Below are 22695 nucleotides of genomic sequence, written 5' to 3' on the forward strand. Positions count from 1 at the left end.
GGGGAGTCAGAGGTCTGAGTATGAGAAAACTGAGGGAAGCTCCACAGATAAGAAGCACCAGGTTGTGCTGCTGAGACATGGTGAGTGGGAATCAGCATACCTGGTGAATTCAGAAGCAATGGGGTAGGAACGCTGCTGGCTACAGGCACTTGCAGGGAGAGTTCTTGATTTGGGGTTCCAGGCCAGAGAAGAGAGAGCTAAAATGAACCCAGAAGCACAATTCCCTTCACCCCAAGATTAGACATAGTTATACTTGTAAGTTCTTATTAAAAAAAAAAAAATAGGAGGCAAATGAAAAGAATGCAACCATAGAAACTTACTATGGAAATAATGAGAAGTCTGGGGGTTCATCTTCAGAGGTTACTGAAATTTAAAAAAAAAAAAAAAAGCCTCTCCTACTCCAAAAAGTAATGTTAGATGGTTACCTGAACAGAAAGAATTTATAGAACTTAAAAAAAAAAGAAAAAAGAAAGAAAGAAAAAAAGAAAAAGAAAAACCTTTTAAAAAATCAAAAGAGATTGAGGAAAAACTTCAAAAAAGAACAATCCAAAGAAAAGATTAATGGAAAACAAAAGTCAACCAACTAGAAAAGGAAATCTAGAGTATTGTTTTGTTTTGAGGGATCTGTTAAGTGACTTGGCCAGAAGTATTACATGTCTGAGGCCCATTTTGAACTCAGGTTCTCCTGAATTTAAGGCAGGTGCTCCTTCTAGCTGCCCCAATTCCCAGTCTTAAAAAAGAAAATTACTCTGAAAATTAGAACTGGGCAAGAGGGAGCTAATAAAGTTTTAAGAGACAAGAAATAATAAAACAAAATATAAAGAATAAAAAATAAAAATAAAAAAGAATGTGAAACATTTTATAAGAAAAACAACAGATCTGGAAAACAGAACAAAAAGAGAAAACACCTTGGGGGGGAGGGAGGAGAAGGAGGCGGAAGATAAAAGAGGAAAAAGAATAAAGCAAATAAGGTACACAGAAAAGACCAAAGACCAATTTTCAAGGAAGTAAAAAAAAAAAAAAATTCATGAATATAATTTCTTCTACTAATATATATACTTTCTTGATATGGCAATTTGTGGTTATATAATTTGAATCTTCCCTGATGCTCTTTTGGGCACATGACAATATTTTCTTTTGTTTTGCTTAATTTTGTTTTGTATTCCTTTTCTGTTTTTCTTTTTTTCTTACACTGCTTTTAAAAATAAAATAAAATGGGGGGAAAAAAGAGAAAATATAAGAATAAATGTATTACCTGAAAGCTATGACCACAAAAAGGAACTTTGATACAATAATACAAGAAATAAACAAAATTGTCCCAAAAATAAAAGAAAATTGTTTTGAAGTTATGGAACGGAAAGTAGAAATAGATAAAAAAAATCCACAGATTGACACCTGAAAGAGATTTTACAAAGAAAACAAAGAAATATCATTGCTAAATTTCAAAAACCCCAGATCAAAGAAAAAACTTTATAAGCAAAAACAAACAAAAAAAATTCAAATATGCTAGAATTACAATTAGAATTGTACACTCTATCAGCAACCATAATATGATACAGACACATACATATATATATATATATAGTATAAACACACACACATCTGAAACAAACATGATCTCAATAGAATATTTAACATCTAAGAGTCAATATCAAAGACTAATTTCAAGGGATTTGATAAGGACAAAATGTATCTATCATAAAGGGGAAATGTAAGCCAAATGTTAAAGATTAACATCAGTCTTTCCAAAAGAAAGACTGGAGTAGAGCTGAGTATGATGTGACTCTTAAAAAAAAAAAAAAAAAAAAAAAGCAAAACTGCTTGTTTGTTTTTTTAAAAAAGGTAAAAATAATAATTATGCTATACAAATGAGGTAGGAGGGCAAGAACCAACACAGAAGAATTAGATGGAGGAGGAGGACTGGTAGTTCTGAAAACCTACTCACATCAGATATGATTAAAGAGGAGGGAAAAAATATCTATATCTATCTACCTATCTACCTATCTCTCTATAATATACATATATATATACACACATACATACATATACACACATATACACACACATAAAATTATATATTATGCATATTATTATAGTCATATTCACTAGTTTTATAATGGATATTTTAAAAAATTAACAGACAATTAAAGACAAGACAAAAAACACATGTAACATAGTCATGCCTTGCCCCTTCTTCCAGACCACTTGGCCCAAGTAAATTTTATTAGTTTCTGGTAAGATAGTGAGGTTAAAGATATGATCCTTTTTTTTTTTTAATTACTCCAAATCACAGTTCCACCAACAAGGTGTGACTGTATTGTCATACAACTTCTCCAACCTGACTTTGCTATTTCAACTTGGTCAATTCGGTGGATAAAAAAAATGAAATCTTGACATTATTTCTTTTTTTTAATTAGTGAATTGGGGCATGTTTAATGGTTATAGATACTTTTAAAAATGCAAACTATATATTTTATCTATGGAATCTTAGTATTATATAATAATGTCAATTCTTTATGTGTTATATATCAAAATTCTTTCAGAAATATATAATTTGATGTATTGTATCTAGGATATGCTGCAACATATTTAACATATATAGGACTGCTTGCCATCTTGGGGGGGGAGGGGAAAAAACGAAACATAAGTGATTGCAAGGGATAATGATGTGTAAAAATTATTCTGGCATGGATTCTGTCAATACAAAGTTATTATTAAATAAAATTAAATTAAAAAAAAAAGAAATATATAATTTGAAAACTTCCTCCTGCAAACTTTCTCTTTTACTCTAGTTACATTTATATTATTCATAAGAAAGCTTTTAAAATTATCTATTCTATCTTCTTCCTCTATCCTTTATTTGTACTATTTTAAAATACCCAACTACAGATTTGAAGGATATTCATTCTTTCCATTTTCCTTTAATTTTTTTGTGTCTGGGTTTTATGATATAATCTTTTATTTTAAAATTGCTTTTTTTGTATTGTAGAGTATAAAATTTTGGCTTAAACCTATTTTCTACCACACTATTTTCCAGTTTTTTCCAAAATTTTTGTTGAAGAGTAAATTCTTCTCAACAATTTGAGTTCTTGGATTTATGACAAATTGGACTACTAAGTTATGTTATTTTGTAGTTTACTTATCTATTCCCTTACATTTACCTGATTTTTAACTAGTGCCAAATTGATTTGATTATTGCCTTAAAATACAATTTAAGATCTGGTACTGCTATGTCCTTTTCATTCCTATTTTTCCTTTTTAATCTCCCTTGAGAATTTAAGACTTTCTCCCCTCTCCAATCTATTTTGTCATGATTTTATATAGTTTTATAAAGTAAATAACTCCTTTGTGGTTTTCAGATAACATTCTAACAGAAACAGAAGATACTCCCAGGCAAGAAAGTCTATCCTGGAACACAAGTATCAAGAAAATGGATGGAGAAGAAATTGAAGTCCCAGAATGTACGTGCACATATGTGTATATATCCTTAAGTTATGGTTATTCACAAATGGAAAAGGATACCACAAGAATTTTTATCTAAAATTGTATAATAGTCCACGGAAAGAAGAAAATAGAAAAGTGAGATATTATTCAAAATAGTTTTCAAATTCGAGATGCCTATCTAAAGTAAAAGAAAGGTCCCACAGAGGAAGACTGTTCCAAAGAAATCTGTCTATAGTTAATCCTAAAAAAAAAAAAATTTAAAGGAACCAAAGATACTTTATTATTTGTAAGAGAAGGAAGGGGAAAAGTACCTGGGCTTGAATTTATACTAGAAATGTATTTCTTGAAGGGTAAGGGGACAAGGGAGAAATTAGTCCCAAATAGAAGGTTTACATTCGTTTCCAGCCTAGGTAAACATGTGTTCTTCAACAAGTAGGTATGTGAGCTGGGAATTGACAATTAGGCATTTCCTAATTATGTTTTGGAGTAAATAATACAAAATTAGCTTGCATTTTTTTTACTATAAACAAATGAAACAGAAAAGAACTGAATACCAAGTTTGAAATTTAAAACTTCTAACAGATAAACCACAAAAACAAAAAGTTAATCATACATATTTGGGCGGGCATCTAGGTGCGGTCAATAGAGTACTGAGTTCAAATTATGTCTTAGCCACTTACTAGTAACTGTGAGACCTTGTTTGCTTAATCCTGTTTGCTTCAGTTCCCCATCTGTAAAATGGCAAAACACTCCAGTATCTTTGCCAAGTAAACTTCAAATAGGGTCAGACACTAAAATGATTCAACATCATACTTGGGAGTTGATTTATATCGTGTGATTGTCAATTAGGTGAACGATGCGTCTAATGTCTTGCACCATGTTCTTGTCTGAAAACATTAAGGGAAGGAGAGATATTTTTGACCACATTATTAACAAATACACTTCTGAAGCATAAAGCACTATGTAAATGTGACCTATTATCATTTTCTTAGACCTATCTGAGCAAATTCCCTATTCTCACCAGTCATCAAGCAGCCTAAATAGTCAGAAAGTCCATATGTTAGGCATGAGTTAATTCTGTCAGCTTAGTTTTGAAAATGCCATGAATAAGTAAACTTGTTATTTACCATAATAGGCTAATGTTGCTGCAAAAAGACAAATGAAAGCAATAATTTAAAAATAAAACAGATTGGGGCAGTTAGGTGGCACAGTGGATAGAGCATCTGCCCTGAAGTCAGGAGGACCTGAGTTCAAATCAGACACTTAACACTCCTCGCTGTGTGACCCTGGACAAGTCACTTAACCCCAATTGCCTCAGCCAAAAAAAAAAAAAAAAAACAACAACAACAACAAACCAAAAAAGAGACTGTCATATAATCAGAAAAAAAAAGAAAAGAAAAAAAAAAGTGTATCTGAATATGATCATCTAACTATAGCTTTCTGCCTCTTTGGGGGGAAAAAAACTGATTTAATTTGACTAAGTGGTAGAAATCAAAATTCTGACCATTAGACTAGATCAGCTATGATTTTTTTTTAAATCAATTGACTAAACGTGATCACAGCTCCAAATTTACTCCAAATTAATCTTAGTGGTATTAAGTCTTAGTGTATTAGTCTACAATAATCTTAAGTGTTCAATTCATTACAGCAGTTAGCAACAATTTACATGGAATAAATTGGTATTTTGTACTGTATTTTGTACTGAAACTTGTCCTAAACAATTGAAAAAGTACTTAAGTTTTGTTTAAACATGCATACTAAATCTCATTTGTGCCTAAAAGTTACTAGCTACAGATTATAAAATCTATGTTATCTGGTACTGTGCTTTTCCACATGAATTCTATTGAATTTTGTTGCAAACTAAAGTTGATATTTTAATTTTAAAAATTCAATTACCTTTTACTATAAGTTATGAATTGAATTAATATTTTTTCAAATGAGCTGTATATATAACATCTAATTTTGCTTAGTAGCTCTTCACATGCTGAGAGGGCCATCTGGTGGTGAAATAATTCTCAACTAAATTTCTCAACTGGAGACTCTCATATACAATAAAATCAGATTAAATTATCTTAATTTATATGTATACCCAGATGAAAACAGGCTCTTTTTACAATGTCATTCAATCAGTATTTATTGAGCTCCTGTTTTGTGCAAAGCATTGTCAGGGACTGAAAAAGGATACTAAGTAGTCAAGTCACAAACAACATTTATTAAGCATCTATTTGTGTCAGACACTAAGCAAAGGCAGTACAAAGTTAGTCAATCAATAAACATTTATTAAATGCCTGCTAAGTGCCTGCAACATAGCAATGTGCTAAGGACTGAGTATACAAAATGAGGCAAAAGACAGTTACTGATCAAGGAGCTCACAAACTAATGGGGGAAAATATGGATAAACAAACTATGTGCAAAAGTTTAAAAATGGAAGCCCCAAGACAGAAGACAGGGGAAAGGTTACCAGTAGAAATAGTATTTTAATAGGGACTTGACACTTGGTATGAATAATTCTACCACCAATTACCAACACATAATTCCATTGAAATTCTGTTAGATGCTCTTGAAGAGCTGCTTGTGGCCAAAGCATTTATTACACTGTTGCTACTCTGCTAATAAAACCTCTTCAAATTTAGCTATCTATGTTGTCCCAAAACAACAGACATAAAAGTGAATTCCCAAATCCATAGGTTCCTAAACTAATTAAAAAGTCTATTTACTAAACAATGTTCCTGAATTATAGTACTAGCAGTGCCATTTCAAATCTATCTAATCACTTGTTATAATGTAATTTCTACAGTAAAGTGTATTACAGAAAAGTTATTAAATTGTTTTAAACAGAACTTCTAGCTCAAGGATATTACTGACAACAAGAAAAGATCCACATGTACAACAAGAAATGTTCATAGAAGCATGATTTATAAGAATAAAAATATATAATTAATAAAATGAGTGTCAAATAGTTGAGTAATGATTGAATAATTTATAGTAAAGTTAATGTAAAAGACTATCATTCTACAAAAGATGCCAGAGAAACATGGGAATAGTACTCCAAAGGGATACAGAGAAGAAAGCAGAGCCAAAAAGTGAAAATAAAATCAAAATAAAGAAGAAAAAACTCTGGGAAAAAAAACAATAAAGTTAATATTTATATTAGTGCCATACTTGTCAATACAAAAGGGCTCATCCTGACTTTTTGTAAATAAACAATAAGCTGTTTTTTCAGGAAATGTACCTTGCAGGGGTTTTATTTGACTATTTGTGAAATATCTTACATGTCAAAACAATACATATCTGAAGTGATAACAATTGTTCAGTCATTCCATCGTGTTTGACTCTGTGTAATTCTGTGGACAAAGTACATGGGTTTTTTGGTTTGTTTTTTTGACAAAGATAAAGGAGTGGCTTGACATTTCCTACTCCAGGATGTCGTCATTTTATACAGGAGACACTGAGGCAAACAGAGATTATATGACTTGTGCAGGGTCATACAGCTAGTAAATGTCTGAGGCTGGTTTGAACTAAGATCTCCCCAACTACTGATGCTCTATCCATTGTACCATGTGGCTGTCCTGTATTTGAATTCCTGTATTGGAATTCATAATACAGTTTGGTTTTCTTTTGTAAAATTATTTTAACTTTACATATTTTATAAGTACTTTTTTAAAAAGGAACTATATTGTGAATTCCAATTCAAGATGCCTAAAGACTTCTCCCATACATATACCAGGGAAATGGAAATCCTTGAGTTATACAGCCATAACTTTGATACTCAAAGTAAATTACAAATATTCCTTGGCACCAATAACTTATCAATAATTCCATATATTCTCATAAGAGAAGATCTCATAGTACAGAGGAAAGAACATTTCTTTCTCTCTAGGTCAATCACACTTCTGGCATTCTGAATAAGAGAATCAAAAGTAGTTGGCAAATAATAATGGGAAGGTTCTGGGGTAAATTTCTATGTAGCTTCTCTAGATAACTTCTGTAAGGAGGCAACAGTCACATGAAAGCATAGGCTCAAAATGTTTGTGGCAGCCCTGTTTGTAGTGGCTAGAAACTGGAAATTGAATGGATGCCCATCAATTGGAGAATGGCTGGGTAAACTGTGGTATATGAATGTTATGGAATATTATTGTTCTGTAAGAAATGACCAGCAGGATGAATATAGAGAGGCTTGGAGAGACTTACATGAACTGATGCTAAGTGAAATGAGCAGAACAGGAGATCATTATACACTTCGACAACGATATTGTATGAGGATGTATTCTGATGGAAGTGGACTTCTTTGACAAAGAGACCTAACTGAGTTTCAATTAATAAATGATGGACAGAAGCAGCTACACCCAAAGAAAGAACACTGGGAAATGAATGTGAACTATCTGCATCTTTGTTTTTCTTCCCGGGTTATTTTTACCTTCTGAATCCAATTCTCCCTGTGCAACAAGAGAACTGTTTGGTTCTGCAAACATATATTGTATCTAGGATATACTGCAACATATCTAACATATATAGGACTGCTTGCCATTTAGGGGAGGGGTGAAGGGAGGGAGGGGAAAAATCGGAACAGAAACGAGTGCAAGGGATAATGTTGTAAAAAAAAATTACCCTGGCATGGATTCTGTCAATATAAAGTTATTATTAAATAAAATAAAAATTAAAAAAAAAAGAAAGAAAGCATAGGCTCAGGAATTAAGATTCAAGAAAAATTATATCCTACTAGGCTGAGGACAATCCTAGGTCTTGGTCAATCCAGGATCTATGAATTAGAACAAATAACCTACTAGATGGTATAAATTAATGTATGTGTAAGTAATATGAGTTAAGTGATGAAGGAATTACTAACATTTTTCTTCTTTAAATGCCACTTTTAGGGACCTGTATGTGCCAAAATGTTTGTAGCAGCCCTGTTTGTAGTGGCCAGAAACTGGAAAATGAATGGATGCCCATCAATTGGAGAATGGCTGGGTAAATTGTGGTATATGAATGTTATGGAATATTATTGTTCTGTAAGAAATGACCAGCAGGATGAATACAGAGAGGACTGGCGAGACTTACATGAACTGATGCTAAGTGAAATGAGCAGAACCAGGAGATCATTATACACTTCGACAACGATAGTGTATGAGGACATATTTTGATGGAAGTGGATTTCTTTGACAAAGAGACCTGAGTTTCAATTGATAAATGATGGACAAAAGCAGCTACACCCAAAGAAAGAACACTGGGAAACGAATGTAAACTATCTGCATTTTTGTTTTTCTTCCCGGGTTATTTATACCTTCTGAATCCAATTCTCCCTACGCAACAAGAGAACTGTTCGGTTCTGCAAACATATATTGTATCTAGGATATACTGCAACATATCCAACATATAAAGGACTGCTTGCCATCTAGGGGAGGGGGTGGAGGGAGGGAGGGGAAAAAAAAATCGGAACAGAAACGAGTGTCACTATAAAGTAATTATTAAATAAAAATAAATAAATAAATAAATAAATAAAAATAAAATTAATTAAAAAATAAAAATAAAAAAAATAAATGCCACTTTTACCATAAATTTTCTATCTTCAAAAAATTTTCAGTTCCCTAAAATTACCGCATTAAATTCATATCTTTAAAGTCCAACTCAAATACGCTTCATCTAATACCTGTACTGTGAGCAATCATTTTCTGCTACCCCCATAATCAGTAATTGTATTATTTCTCAAACCTTATGTAACATTTTATTTTATAATTTCCTAATGTTTTTGTCCAGTAATACTGTGTATTATACTAATCTGTGTCATGGTCTTAACCCCTCTATTTAGGAATATAAGCACCCAGGGAGCAGAGATGGTGTCTTAACTCAACTTTTTATCTTCCTAAATACATCCATCATGGTTTTCCTCTTAATATGATCTTAATGGAGGATAATTGCTACTTCCATGTTTCCCTTCCATTTTCTAGTCATGGATTTCATGACGAATTTTTAAAAATATATATTCTGACAAGTACATTTCACTGTCATTGGTTTCCCTTGTACTTTATTTTATGTCTTTAAAAATAGTACTGTGAGAAGGGATCCTTGGATTTCTTCAAAGTGACACAGTGAAGAATCCCTGCTCTTAAAAAATGTTTTCTATCCCATTTCCAATACATCCTAAACACCATAATTAGAAGATTCTCCCTAAAATACTATTATCATAGTATCTCTACTCAAAAATTTTGAGGGCTACTTATTCCCTATCCCTGACTTACACTCAAGGTCATCCACAATTAGGTACATTGTTCTTCTACATAAAGTGTTTATTCAATAAAATTTAACTTTTTTAAAAACTGAGTCCACTAAAAATTTATGCTATGTAACTTCAACTAGGACTTCAACTAGGACAAATACTCATTGTCACATGGTAACCTATTTATCTCTTCTAGACTCTATCAAAATCAGAGTAAATTTATCCATTCCCCATTTCCTCAAATCATCAACTTTTGGAGGACAGGCCCAGGTCAGCAATACTTCATTCCCCTACCGGGTACATTTCTGATTCCCTAGACTTTGTCCCCATAATCAGTTGGATTGATACTTTTTCTCATTCCCTAGTTCCACAACCTTTTCCTTTTTAAGTGATGTCTTCCACCATTGAAAGGTAAACTACTTGAGGGCAGAGATGGTCCTTCTTTTAACTTATATTAGTATTCTGCTTAGTATAGTATCTTGCACAGAGCAAGTAAGTAATAAAAGCTTCTTGCCTCCTACCTCAACTACATCCCCATATCTATAATGTTTCATGCATCAGATGGCCTTACTCCGTAGTTTCCTTAAAAAATCAAGGCCAATTATCCAAGACAAGTTATTCAAATTAAAGGACAAGCAAATCTCAAAAGAAAAGCAAACTATAAAAACTATATGAAACATTTCTCTGTCACCAATACTAAGAAAATGAAAACTTAAACAACTCTGAGATTCCTCTTATGCCCATCACATTGGAACAGATAATAAAAGAGGAAAATAGTGAATAGTAGAGAAGCTATGGGGAAATAGGTACAGCAACAGATTATTGTGGTAGCTCTGAGTTGGTCCAACTATTTTGAAAAACCATTTAGAATTTTGCAAGATACTGAACTCTTTGTACTCTGACTCAGTCATCAAACTTCAAGACATATATCTGCAAGGAAGTCTATAAGAAGAAAGATATCCAAACAAAAAAATACCCCTAGCAGCATTATTAGAGCAAAACAAAACAAAAAAACCTAAAAACAAAATGGAGCCCCATGAATTAGGGAAGGGCTGAGACAACTGGGGCATAAGAATGTAATGGAATATAGTTGAGCTAAAAGGAATTCTAAATATTGGGAAGCTAGAGAAATATGAAAAAAATTATACAAATAATGCACAACAAGGATATTAGATATATGAAATCATTATAAAAACAAACAAAAATAATGCTAAAATGCTGTGGAACTCATACTATTTTTGGGAACTAATCTAGATCTCAAAAAACTACTTTCCTCCCTTCAGGAGAAAGATAGACTATTGCAAATAATATTGGACAGTATTTTGCTCAAATTTTTGAGAATTCAGTGTGTGTGTGTGTGTGTGTGTGTGTGTGTGTGTCTCTACTGGAAAACAATTCAAATGCTTTTTTTAAAAAAAGCATAAAAATTATTAAATGGAGGAGGGGGAGAACAAGGCCAATGCATATGAATAAGTTTAATCTCCCTTCCTCCACAATTCAAAACTCATCTTTACTTATCCTCTTTTCTTTCCCTCTGGTCTCAGAGGATTACTATGCCAAGGTGAACCCTTTTATTTTGTCCTGGTTCCTATTCCTTCTGGGATCTTGCTCTAGCTATTTCCCCCTTCCACTAACTGGCTCTTTTCCCTCAACAAGTTTGCTCAGGTCGTACTGATAGTTTAGGAAAAAAAATTCATTTTCTCCTGCTATACATTCCAACTACTATTCTTTCCCATTCTCTGCATTCTGTACTGTCAAACTTCCAACAAAAGCAGTTTACATTTGTTGTTTCTGTTTCTTTATCATACATTTTATTACTTAACCAACTGCAATTTGGCTTTAATATATTGTCAAAACTCATCACTTCAAAATTACTAATTACCTCTTTCTGATCAAATGCAAAACTTTTTATTCTGGCCCATGAGTGTATTTCCAAACCATACTCTTTCCTCCATTTCCAACTACCTGCTGGATATCTACTTAGATTGCTACTTTAAATGATCTGCTAGCATCTCAAATTTATGTTTACAACTGAACTCAGCTTCTTTCATCAAATTGGATAGAATGCTAGGCCTAGAGTCACAAAGATTTCTCTTCTTGAGTTCTGTCAACAGGAAATCACAACTTCATAAAACTTACCTGAAAACTAGATTTATTACAAGAGAAATAAACTTGCCTGTGGAACCCAAAGTCAGAGCAGTTCTTACAGAAGCCTGCATATATATGTATGGCAATAGGACAAAGAAAGAAGGAGATACCAGAGTCTCCACCTAAAGGAGCCTGGTATGGGAAGGGAAAAGTATTGTAAAAACAGAAAAAGAACAAAACCTTCTCTTGAAGGGAAGGACCAAGACAACACCAAAAACCACATTCTTTTCTCTTGGGAACTGCTAACCAAAGAAAATAAACACTTATCTACAAGTGTCCCAGATGTACAAACCTATTCTGGCACTTGTATTGACTCCCAAGGACATACAGGGAATCCAGTTTCAAATGCAAACAACAAATTATGTCAACTAGGGATGGATGGGTCATTTTTGGCATATTCAGAGTCTCTTGCATTCATCCATTCTCTGGGTCTAGTGTTTCAGAAAAATATGGCAACTCAAAAAGAAAAGTTCAAGGGACCCTTAATACTCAGTTCAAATCTGGTCTGAGATTAGCTACATGACACTGGGCAAGTCACTTGACTCTGTTTTCCTCAGTTTCCTCATCCATAAAATTAGCTAGAGAAGAAAACTGCAAAATACTCCAGTATCTTTGCCACAATAATCACAAACAGAATCATGAAGAGTAGGACAGCCTACTCTGGTCATATCCTCTAGATTTACCTCCAAAGATCTCTCATACCAATCCTCTCCTTTCTACTACTCACACTGCCACTAAGCCACTTTAAGGCTTTCATTACTTCTCAACTAAACTACCTCAACTCTCATGAATCTCCCTTCTCTAATAAATTCTTTACTTAACTGGTATTACTGATTCACAAATATAATCAATGCATGCACCTACTCACAAATCTTCTAGTGGTTCTCAGAATAAAATAAAAACTCACATGTATATAGTGCTCTAAGATTGCAAAATGCTTTTTCTCAAAACCATCCTATGAGTTTAAGTAGTACAAGTATTATTATCCCCATTTTATAAATAAAGAAATGGTGGTTCAAAGAGGTTCAATAAGTTGTCTCTGGTTACAAAATATATTCTACAATCTCAGGCCTCTAATAAAATGATACTGATACCAAGACCAGGAAGGGCTCTTTTCCATGACACCACAATTGTCTCCTTTCAATTTAATCTGGTATTCAAGTCCTATAATTTATTTTGATGTATTTATTTCTGTCACAAGCTCTTTTAAGATCTTAACATAGACACGGGATCTACTCAGAAGTGAGTCCTGAAGACTTGATTTTGTGCTACCAAATCAAATCTTGTTTTTAAATACCATGCAAAGAAGCATCTTATACTCTCTGTATCTCAATAAACCATAAACTGTGAATACAAAGATGTGGCTGGCTAGAGAAATTAATTTGTAAAATTCTGTTTCCTTCTCATGTTTTCCTCAAATATCATCCAGATGAGAGCACTGAACATTATATGGATAAAAATTAGGTATAAAGTTCAAAAGTTGCCGATCTTCCGAATTACCTTTGATAATAATAGCCTGTGATCTTTTATAATCTTCCTCTTAGAGATATCTTAGAAATATGAACTCCAAGTCCTTCTAAAACTCGTTTTTAGCTTAGAATTATTTTTAAATACACTCTTCCCAAATTTATCTTCTCAAATGTCATTTCGATTCCTTCTCACTGTACACTGTATTCTAAAGTGATGTATATATTTATGGTCACTCCCTTAACACTGATAAAGAAAACAGATTTTTAGGTTGACAATATGTTCCTGGTCAAAAAGTTTATGCTTTAAGTTATAAATTAATCAATCGACAAGCTTCTACGTACCAGGTACTATGCTATTATGTTAGCTGATAAACTTTTAAAATGTGACTTCTTGATTTTCAGGACAAAATTTCAGAAGGCTTTGATAAACTATTTTAGGAAACTGACATGTATAAACAGCTTTGATCACTTTGTAAAAATCTGCAAAAAAAAAAAAATCAAAAACTGAATTAAATTGATTTCATGATTTTTGCTCCAGTATTTGCTATCTTTGAAAATTTTAATATTCAACTTCTTACTTTATTTTCTTTCTTTTTAATTTATCTCTAAAATGAGGGAGTCAGGGTCTAAGGTCCTTTCTAGTTCTAAATTTTGTGATCAATGATTTCCAATTGATATCAGGTAAAAAATGCTTGTGGTTATCTACTCTCAATAGTTTCAACAATGGTCCAAGGAAATTTCTGGTCAATTCTGGAAGTTCCATGAACACAGCACAATTCTGTAAGACTAGGAAGTCTGTGCTTGTGAGTCTGTCATCCCCCTTCCTATCTAGTGATTCTAAACTCCTGGCTGTCATAGTTCAAATCCTGTTATCTTTCCCCCACTGAGAACTCTCTCATTTTGTCTCAGCTTAATTCCATCAACATCCCATTTTAAAGCTAAGCACTTCCCACTATGCTCTTACAATGTCCATTTCATAGGTAACAAGTTTGTTTTCATTTTAAACATTTTTTCCTTTTTTTCTTTTAAACCATTTCTATCTTTTATACTGGAAGAGACCTGATTTCTTATAGATAACATAGTCCTGGCTACCATTTCTACAGAACTTGGGTACATTTTCACTTATACCCCAACTCACTGATTGAGACAGGGAGTTTTAATATTTCTTCCTCCCTATTGCTACTTCCAAACTCTCCCTCTACCACCGTTATTCAGCAGTATATCTCTTTCTTTTAGGTTCATTCCACACTGATGACCCAATCAAGACAGTGGTAGCTATAATCAACTAACTTCAAGACATTCTCCTTTGTTTAACAAGTTCAGTACTTAGGTTTCCATCTTTATTTCTTCCCCAACTCCTCCCTTCATATTAGAGCATTCCAATATACACACTCAAATTTTCATTTTTCTCAACCTAATTCATATACACAAATGGTCACATCTTTTATATTGTCATGTTTTACAGGTGTTCCACTTCTAAGTTCATAAATTCTTAAATTCCATTATTTATTAACAATCTGTGGTCATTCCAACCTTCCTTTGCCTTGCTATCTCTAATTATTTTTTTTCTAAGTACAATCTCCAGTGCCTCTATTCCTTATTTCTTTCTCAATTCTTCACTTGTATACTATTTCTCTTCCCTTTTCCATTCTGAACCTTCAATGAACCAGTTCAATTCAGTTCTGTCTTCTGTCTTCTTTTCCTGAAACCCTTGCTCCTTTAGCCTATCAATAATACTGATCTGCCAAATTTCAGCTTTACATTGCTTCCACTAACCACTGCTTTCCTCCTACTCACGAAGCTGGAGAAAATCCCAAAACCATGCTGACTAAGTTCACTACAAATTTGTTAAGCAATCTCAACTGGGCCATCATTATAACAAGGCAATACTTTTATACATCTCTGACTCTTGTGTTATTCACCACAGCAACTCTCAAACCTTTTCACGTCTTTTCAAACTTACCATGGTTCCCCAATCTTTGTCCTCTCAACTGACAATCTTGCTTCATATTTTACAGAAAAAAAATTAAATCTTTTTTCCCCACTCCTATTCCTCAAACCTATTTACCTCACTCACTAGACCCTCACTTCTAAAGAGATGAACTACTTCCCTGCCGAATAAAACTTTTCTCTATGCACCCTTGATCACATTTGTTCCCACCTTCTCAAACAAATTGATTTTCTATTGTTCGTTCTCCTTTTCTCTCATTCTCTCTTCCTCTCCTCACATTCTCCCTATTTACATGCTCCTTCTCTAACACCTATACACACACTTATGTCTCTAATTTTCTCAAAAACAAACAAAAAACCAACCTTTACTTGATCTAACCATCTTTGGGAACTATCATCCTCCATTTCTCTTCTTTCTTTTGTAGCTAAACTCCTTGAGAAGACCAGGTAGAATAAGTGTCTCCATTTCATGTCCTCTCCTTTGTTTCTAAATTTTCAAAAGTCTAGCTTATTATTCAATTGAAATTGCTCTCCCTAAAGTTACCAATGATCTCTTCGTTGTCAAAGTGAATGGTCTTTTCTCAGTTCTCATCTTTTTTGACCTCTTTAGCCTTTGCTACCACCAATCATACTCTTCTCCTTGAGACTCTTGTCTCTTTACACTACTTTCTCTTGGTTCCCCACCAGTTTGATTGCTCCTTCTCAGTCTCCTTTGCTAGATATTCGTGCAGGTCACACTCATTATCTATGGAGCCTCTGGGCTCTGTGCTAGACCCTCTTTCCTTTTGCTTTTATATTATTTCAAACCATTGAGAGTATTCAATTTTCACATCTACTTATCAACCCTAACTTCTGTCCTTGCCTCTAGTTTTACACCTCTAACTGCCTATTAGACATTTCAAATCAGACATCTCATAGGCATCCTGAAATCAATGTAGTCAAAGCCAAATTCATTATATTTACTCCCAACTCCTCCCTCTTTTTTTCTACTATTGTCAATATATCCAGGCTTGCAACCTATAGACCATTCTCCATTCCTTATTTTCATCCTCCATATCCAAATCAGTTGCCAAGTCCTGTCCATTCTACCTTCAAAATATATCTCATGTACATTCCTTTCTCTTCTCTGTCACTGAGCAGACCCACATTATCTCATGTCTGGATTATTGTAAAAAGTGTTTTGGTTGGGTCATCCTGTCTCAAGTCTCTCCACTCCAATCTATCTTCCATTCAGCTGTCAAATTAATCCTCCTAAAGTGAAAATCTGACCATGTGACTACTCTATTCAATAAAATCCTCTGTTTGGCTTTTAAAGCCCCTTATAACCTGGTCCTTTCCTCCTTCTCTGTTTTTCTTATACCTTACTTCCCTTTCCCCCCAACATACTCTACCATCCAATGATACTGTTCTTCTTATTCCTTCCACATGAAACTCCATCAGACTGGGCATTTCCTCTGGCTATCTCACATGCCTGGAATTTTCTTTCTCCTCTTCTGTTTCCTGGTTTCCCTGAAGTCTCAGCTAAAATCTCACCATCTATAAGACTTTCCCAGTTCCCGTTAATGTTAATGCCTTCCTTCTGTGACTATCTCCAATTAATCTGTATATTTTGTTAAAATACAGTTTTTTGCATGTTATCTCTCTCACTAGATTGTAAACTTCTGAAGAGCAAGATCTGTTTTTTTGTTTTTGTTTTTCTGTATATTCCTACAGTTTAATCTATAGTGCCTGACACAAAATATTTTGATTTGTCAAACTGAAAAGCAAACCGGGGCTTTGGAATATGGTACTGAAAGTACTATATTCAGGGATTTTGCCAGTGGGAGAGAACTGAATAAAAAACAAACTGAATTTTTAAAGTGTTGAACCACACAAGAGCTTAGGAACTTATTAAGAAAAGAGGCATTTTTGCATTAGTTTTATAATATAGAATTTTGAAGATCATGAGATTAATATATTTTCTGTCATGCAGATTATTAAAAACTGAAACTAGAAAATTTTGTAACTATCTGTTAGGGGTTTTTTTACATTTTGGTAAAGATGTGGTCTATTGTATAATATCATTTGCAAAAGCTGCCCATTTTTTTCTAATACCCTCAACAAATATAACATCAGATAAAAAGTAATACAGTTCAGCAGAAAAATCAAATAATTAATTCCACAAAATCCCTTGTGTCCAAGTCCTGTGACCTCTGACAAGAATGCTTCAGATAATAAAAAATTAATCTGAGGGTATTTTCAATAATATAGCTAACAATGTTCTTGTGGAACAATTCATTCTTGCCAAACCCTTTGGAATTCTCTATGCTCAAGACCATGCAAACAAGATTCCCCAAGGGATAAAACGCTATGAAAAAATACAAAGACACATATGGCACTCACTCAAGAATACTAGATCACCAACAACCACAATAATTTCTTCCTAAAACAGGTCATATATCTAGTCTTTTCTTCCTTCCCCATAAATAACCAGTACTACAAGTGTAACAGAAGACAAGAAATCCTGTTTATATCTGTTGAGATGCCCTAGTCTTGAGGTGGAAGAGAATCACCAAATAACTTCCTCAGGGCTATTAAAAGCAACTGCTACATTATGCACTCCCATGGAATAACCTGGCCTTCCTTGTTATCCTAAAACTTACAATGTGTCCTAGCAATTTGAAAAAGCACCATAAATTGTCATTTTGAAAGACACTGTCAGTTTGGAAAACTAAGACTTAAAAAGAAGTATGAGATAAAATGAAGTAAAAGTGGGTGGGGGGGGGAAGGAAGATGAAATAGGGAGAGAGGGAATAAGAACAGCATTTTAAAAGTGCTTACTATGTGACAAGCATTGTACTAAATGCTTTACAAATATCTAATCCTCACAAAAACCTTAAAGTGCTAACCCCATTTTACAGAAGAAATTGAAGTGAACTTGCCCAAGATCACAGCTGTTAAACATCTGAGGCTGAATTTGAACTCAGATCTTCTTGACTCCAACACTCTAATTACCACACCTAACTGCCTAGAGAATGTGGCAATAATAAGCTATGTGGAAAAGTAGAGAGGAGAGAATTATTTAACGTGAATGATAAAGTGGAGGAAGTCTAAAGGCAGCAATTTAGTCAAAGCAATGTGCCCCAGTGAGTGTCTCACAAAGTAATTGTGAGAGAAAGGAAGAGCATTGAAACTAATCTAGACTTTAATTTTATGCCACTTCCAAAACTAGCAGTTTAAGCTATGCCCTTTGTAGCTTGAGTGGGAAATCAACATAAGCAGCATAACAATGCATTTAAACACTGCAAACCACAATACTGGATGAGTTCTCAAATCTATCCCAATCCCCAAATTTTAGGATTATCTATAAAATATAAGATTACTCAGCACAATGTAATTACAATTACTTGGCACATAGTAAACATTTTTTAAAATGCTTCATTACTGCCTTTCTTTAATTAGCTATAGTCTAATATGATTAGTGAAAATATTGATATAATGTCTCTGGAAAGTTTCAACATTTAAAGTCAATATGGTCGCTATGAAACCAATCTGGAGTTCCTCAATTCTATCTTGAACATAGCTTCTAAAATAAAACCTAAAATAAAGGTTTTTTCATATTACTATACTACTTTAGGACTACACTAACGCTGCTTTTTTTTCTTATAAATGAAATCCAAATTCAATCTAGCAATTGAGGTCTTCTATCAATAGGCCCCTTTTTGCCTTTTCAACATCACCTCTCACTTCTTTCCAGTAGAGGAACTCTAATTAAGTTCTCCCTCCATAAGTTTAAATCCTATCCTAAATTCAAAATCCATTTCAATTTTCCTGTTTTCAAGAGAAAGCTTTCCCTAAATCACCTCTATCCCACAATAATATTTCCCTTTAAATGTCTATTCTTTAAGCTATGATCAATGAAATGCCAAACCACAATTTCAAAAGGAAACATAAGATCTTTAGCATAGATAATAAAGTAGTATTTACTTTCTTCCTCCTTCATCTTAAATCAACAATTGTTTTTCACGTGATTATACATATCTTTAATTAATTTTGCTTTTCTTGTCTTCTCAATAGATGGGGAAAGGGAAAATAAAGGACAGAGGATTCAGAATTAAAATAAAATAAATTGAATTTTAAAACCTTTCCATCCCTTAAACATGCATTTATCCTTAGTATTTGCTTTAAATAATTTGATTATAAATTCTATGTGGACAAAGAACAAGTCACATACTTCTTTCAAACAATTAAAATGCCTTGTTTGAATCAAGGCTAACTAGTTAGTTGGACATAATGCTTGTGGATTTTTTCTTTAAAAAAAAACAACACAAGCCATTCTCCAATTGATAAATGGTCAAAGGATATGAACAGACAATTTTCAGATGATGAAATTGAAACTATTACCACTCATATGAAAGAGTGTTCCAAATCACTATTGATCAGAGAAATGCAAATTAAGACAACTCTGAGATACCACTACACACCTGTCAGATTGGCTAATATGACAGGAAAAAATAATGATGAATGTTGGAAGGGATGTGGGAAAACTGGGACATTGATGTATTGTTGGTGGAATTGTGAACGAATCCAACCATTCTGGAGAGCAATCTGGAATTATGCCCAAAAAGTTATCAAAATGTGCATACCCTTTGATCCAGCAGTGCTACTACTGGGCTTATACCCAAAGAAATACTAAAGAAGGGAAAGGGACCTGTATGTGCCAAAATGTTTGTGGCAGCCCTGTTTGCAGTGGCTAGAAACTGGAAAATGAATGGATGCCCATCAATTGGAGAATGGCTGGGTAAATTGTGGTATATGAATGCTATGGAATATTATTGTTCTGTAAGAAATGACCAGCAGGATGAATACAGAGAGGCTTGGAGAGACCTACATGAACTGATGCTAAGTGAAATGAGCAGAACCAGGAGATCATTATACACTTCGACAATGATATTGTATGAGGATGTATTCTGATGGAAGTGGACTTCTTTGACAAAGAGACCTAACTGAGTTTCAACGGATAAATGATGGACAGAAATAGCTACACCCAAAGAAAGAACACTGGGAAACAAATATGAACTATTTGCATTTTTGATTTTCTTCCCGAGTTATTTTTACCTTCTGAATCCAATTCTCCCTGTGCAACAAGAGAACTGTTCGGTTCTACAAACATATATTGTATCTAGGATATACGGCAACATATCTAACATGTATAGGACTGCTTGCCATCTGGGGGAGGGGGTGGAGGGAGGGAGGGGAAAAATCGAAACAGAAGCGAGTGCAAGGGATAATGTTGTAAAAAATTACCGTGGTATGGATTCTGTCAATATAAAGTTATTATTAAATAAAATAAAATTTAAAAAAAAACCAGTATTTTATTTTTCCAAATACATTCAAAGATAGTTTTCAACATTCACCTCTGCAAAACCTTGTGTTCCAAATTCTTCTCCCTTCTTCTCCCTTCCCCAAGACACCAGGCAATTCAAACACGTGAACTTGGCTATAAGTTCCTACTCCACAAGTAAACCATGAAAACATTAAATATTTCCCAAAATTATATAGATTATTAGTGTATGTATTATATGTGTGTTTTATACATTCTATTTATAGTCTGAATATACATACAAGTCTACTTGTTAATTTAAAATTATGATCTCTTCTAATCACAACTATGTAAACTCTTTAATACTTAGTATATCTTTAGTGCTTATGTACCCTGTGGACATAAAATTTTTATTAGTCATGATTACTTAAATAATATTCAGTTCAATAAGATATTTTTTCAATGTCTAAAGCATATTGACATCCCCCCCTTAGTTACATGACTAATAGGGCTTTCTTGTCAAGACAGTAAAACCATTCACTTCAAAAACCCTTTCATAAAACAGCAAAGATTAACATCAATGGTAAGAAAGTGGTTAAAAACAAAAGATAATAATAATAAAAAGCCAAAATAGAACATAAGCAAGGTGAAGTGTATTAATACTACTTTTAAAAAAAATATGAAATCACTGAAACACTTAAAACATCACACACAAAGCAAATGGAAGAGAAAAGTGACACAAGATTTCCTCAAATGAATAAATTGAGAAAAAATGAAAATGGGTAAGAAAAATCACAAATGCAAATTTTAAAAGATCATGCAGAGAATTTGTTTAATAGTTTTTTTTTTAAAAATCTATAATGAAAATATAGCAAAAATGTTTGAAAAGAGGAAAATGAATAACCACTATGGATAATAGAAAAATAAACAATATATATATATATATATATATATATATATATATATATATATGTAGATATTTTTTTTAAAAGTTTTGCTAAAGTAGAAAACAAAACTGCCCATAATGCAAAACTGGAAAAACAAGTTCAAAAAACAAATGAATTGCTAAAAAGATTTTTACAATATAATTCAAATTTTAAAAATATATTAAAATGGGGGGGAAGCAATAATCTGAAGATGACATACAAAAAATTAAACAAAAAATCTTAACATTGTATTTCAGAAATTGCTCCAGGAAACTTTCTACTATTAACAAAGAAAAGAGATTAAAAAATGGAAAGAATACACAGGACACTGACCAGGGAGAATCAAGATTAAACTCTCCAAAATACATTACATTAAATTCTAACATAATTTCAAGGAAAAGCCCCACCAAGTTGCAAGAAAGTAAGATGAAATAGGAAAAGAAACTATCTGACTTGATAACAGAAATGCAAAGCAAAGATCCTTCTTTAGGAAGGGGGAAGGAAAAATGAAAAGCAGTGTCTCTGTTTATCCTTAACCTCAAAAAGACTCAGTGGAGATTGTTGAATGTTTATAGAACTGATAATCTTTTCAGCAGAATATAGAAGAGATGAAAGAATTTTACTTATTCTGAATGAAAGCACTAGGGATCTTTTAGTGTCAGGGAGTAGATAGAAAAGGCCTTTTAAAAAATATACGTAGGTCAATTTTTTTTTGGTGCATCAGTAACAAACATTACAAAAGATGCTGCTTTAATTCCAGAGGGAATTAAGAGAAGGAGCGATGTTATAACAAAGTAATAACATCACAGCTAAGGTAAAAGATTCAGCAGCAGAAGACAGTGCAAGACTGATGGAAAAGCAACATAGAGATTTAGAGAGCAATGGCAGAAGATAGAGCCTCAGTGTATAACAACTAACAAGGCAGTAGAATGCAAGGGGCATTCTAAAATCAATTCAAGGCAGCTACAAAAGGAAGAGGAGAATCTGGGAAACATAGTTGCTAGGAAATGGCAATATAAAAAATGTTATAGCCATGATACAACTCCCTGTGTGCGATGTTGAAACTGATCTGGCAGCATGCAGGAGATTCTATCTCTAAGTATATTACCAAGAGAGTGGTGGAGGACTAACAATGATCCTACAGCCAGATATCCATATTATTTATTTTGCTGTCCTATCCCAATTAATCCATGCTTTCTATCTCATCTATTAGAAAAAAATGCACTGGATAGTGACTTAAGC

The 22695-nt window shown here is 33.2% G+C and overlaps 1 protein-coding gene across 3 annotated transcripts in view; it reads right to left on the bottom strand.

Moving 5' to 3' along the window:
* Window positions 1-22695, bottom strand: part of GABPB1 (GA binding protein transcription factor subunit beta 1) — a 77003-nt gene that overhangs the window by 35707 nt on the left and 18601 nt on the right. Inside the window, exon 1 of one of the 3 annotated variants that reach the window (XM_051980625.1) lies at window positions 4125-4456. The exons of 1 other annotated variant lie outside the window; for it this stretch is intronic. The gene's annotated coding sequence lies outside the window, so the exon portion shown is untranslated. Of the gene's footprint in view, window positions 1-100; window positions 455-4124; window positions 4457-22695 lie in introns of those variants that run through there. One more of the 3 variants, XM_051980622.1, reaches the window with a different exon arrangement.

Source organism: Antechinus flavipes, chromosome 2, assembly GCF_016432865.1.
Source record: "Antechinus flavipes isolate AdamAnt ecotype Samford, QLD, Australia chromosome 2, AdamAnt_v2, whole genome shotgun sequence".
NCBI classification, from domain to species: domain Eukaryota; kingdom Metazoa; phylum Chordata; class Mammalia; order Dasyuromorphia; family Dasyuridae; genus Antechinus; species Antechinus flavipes.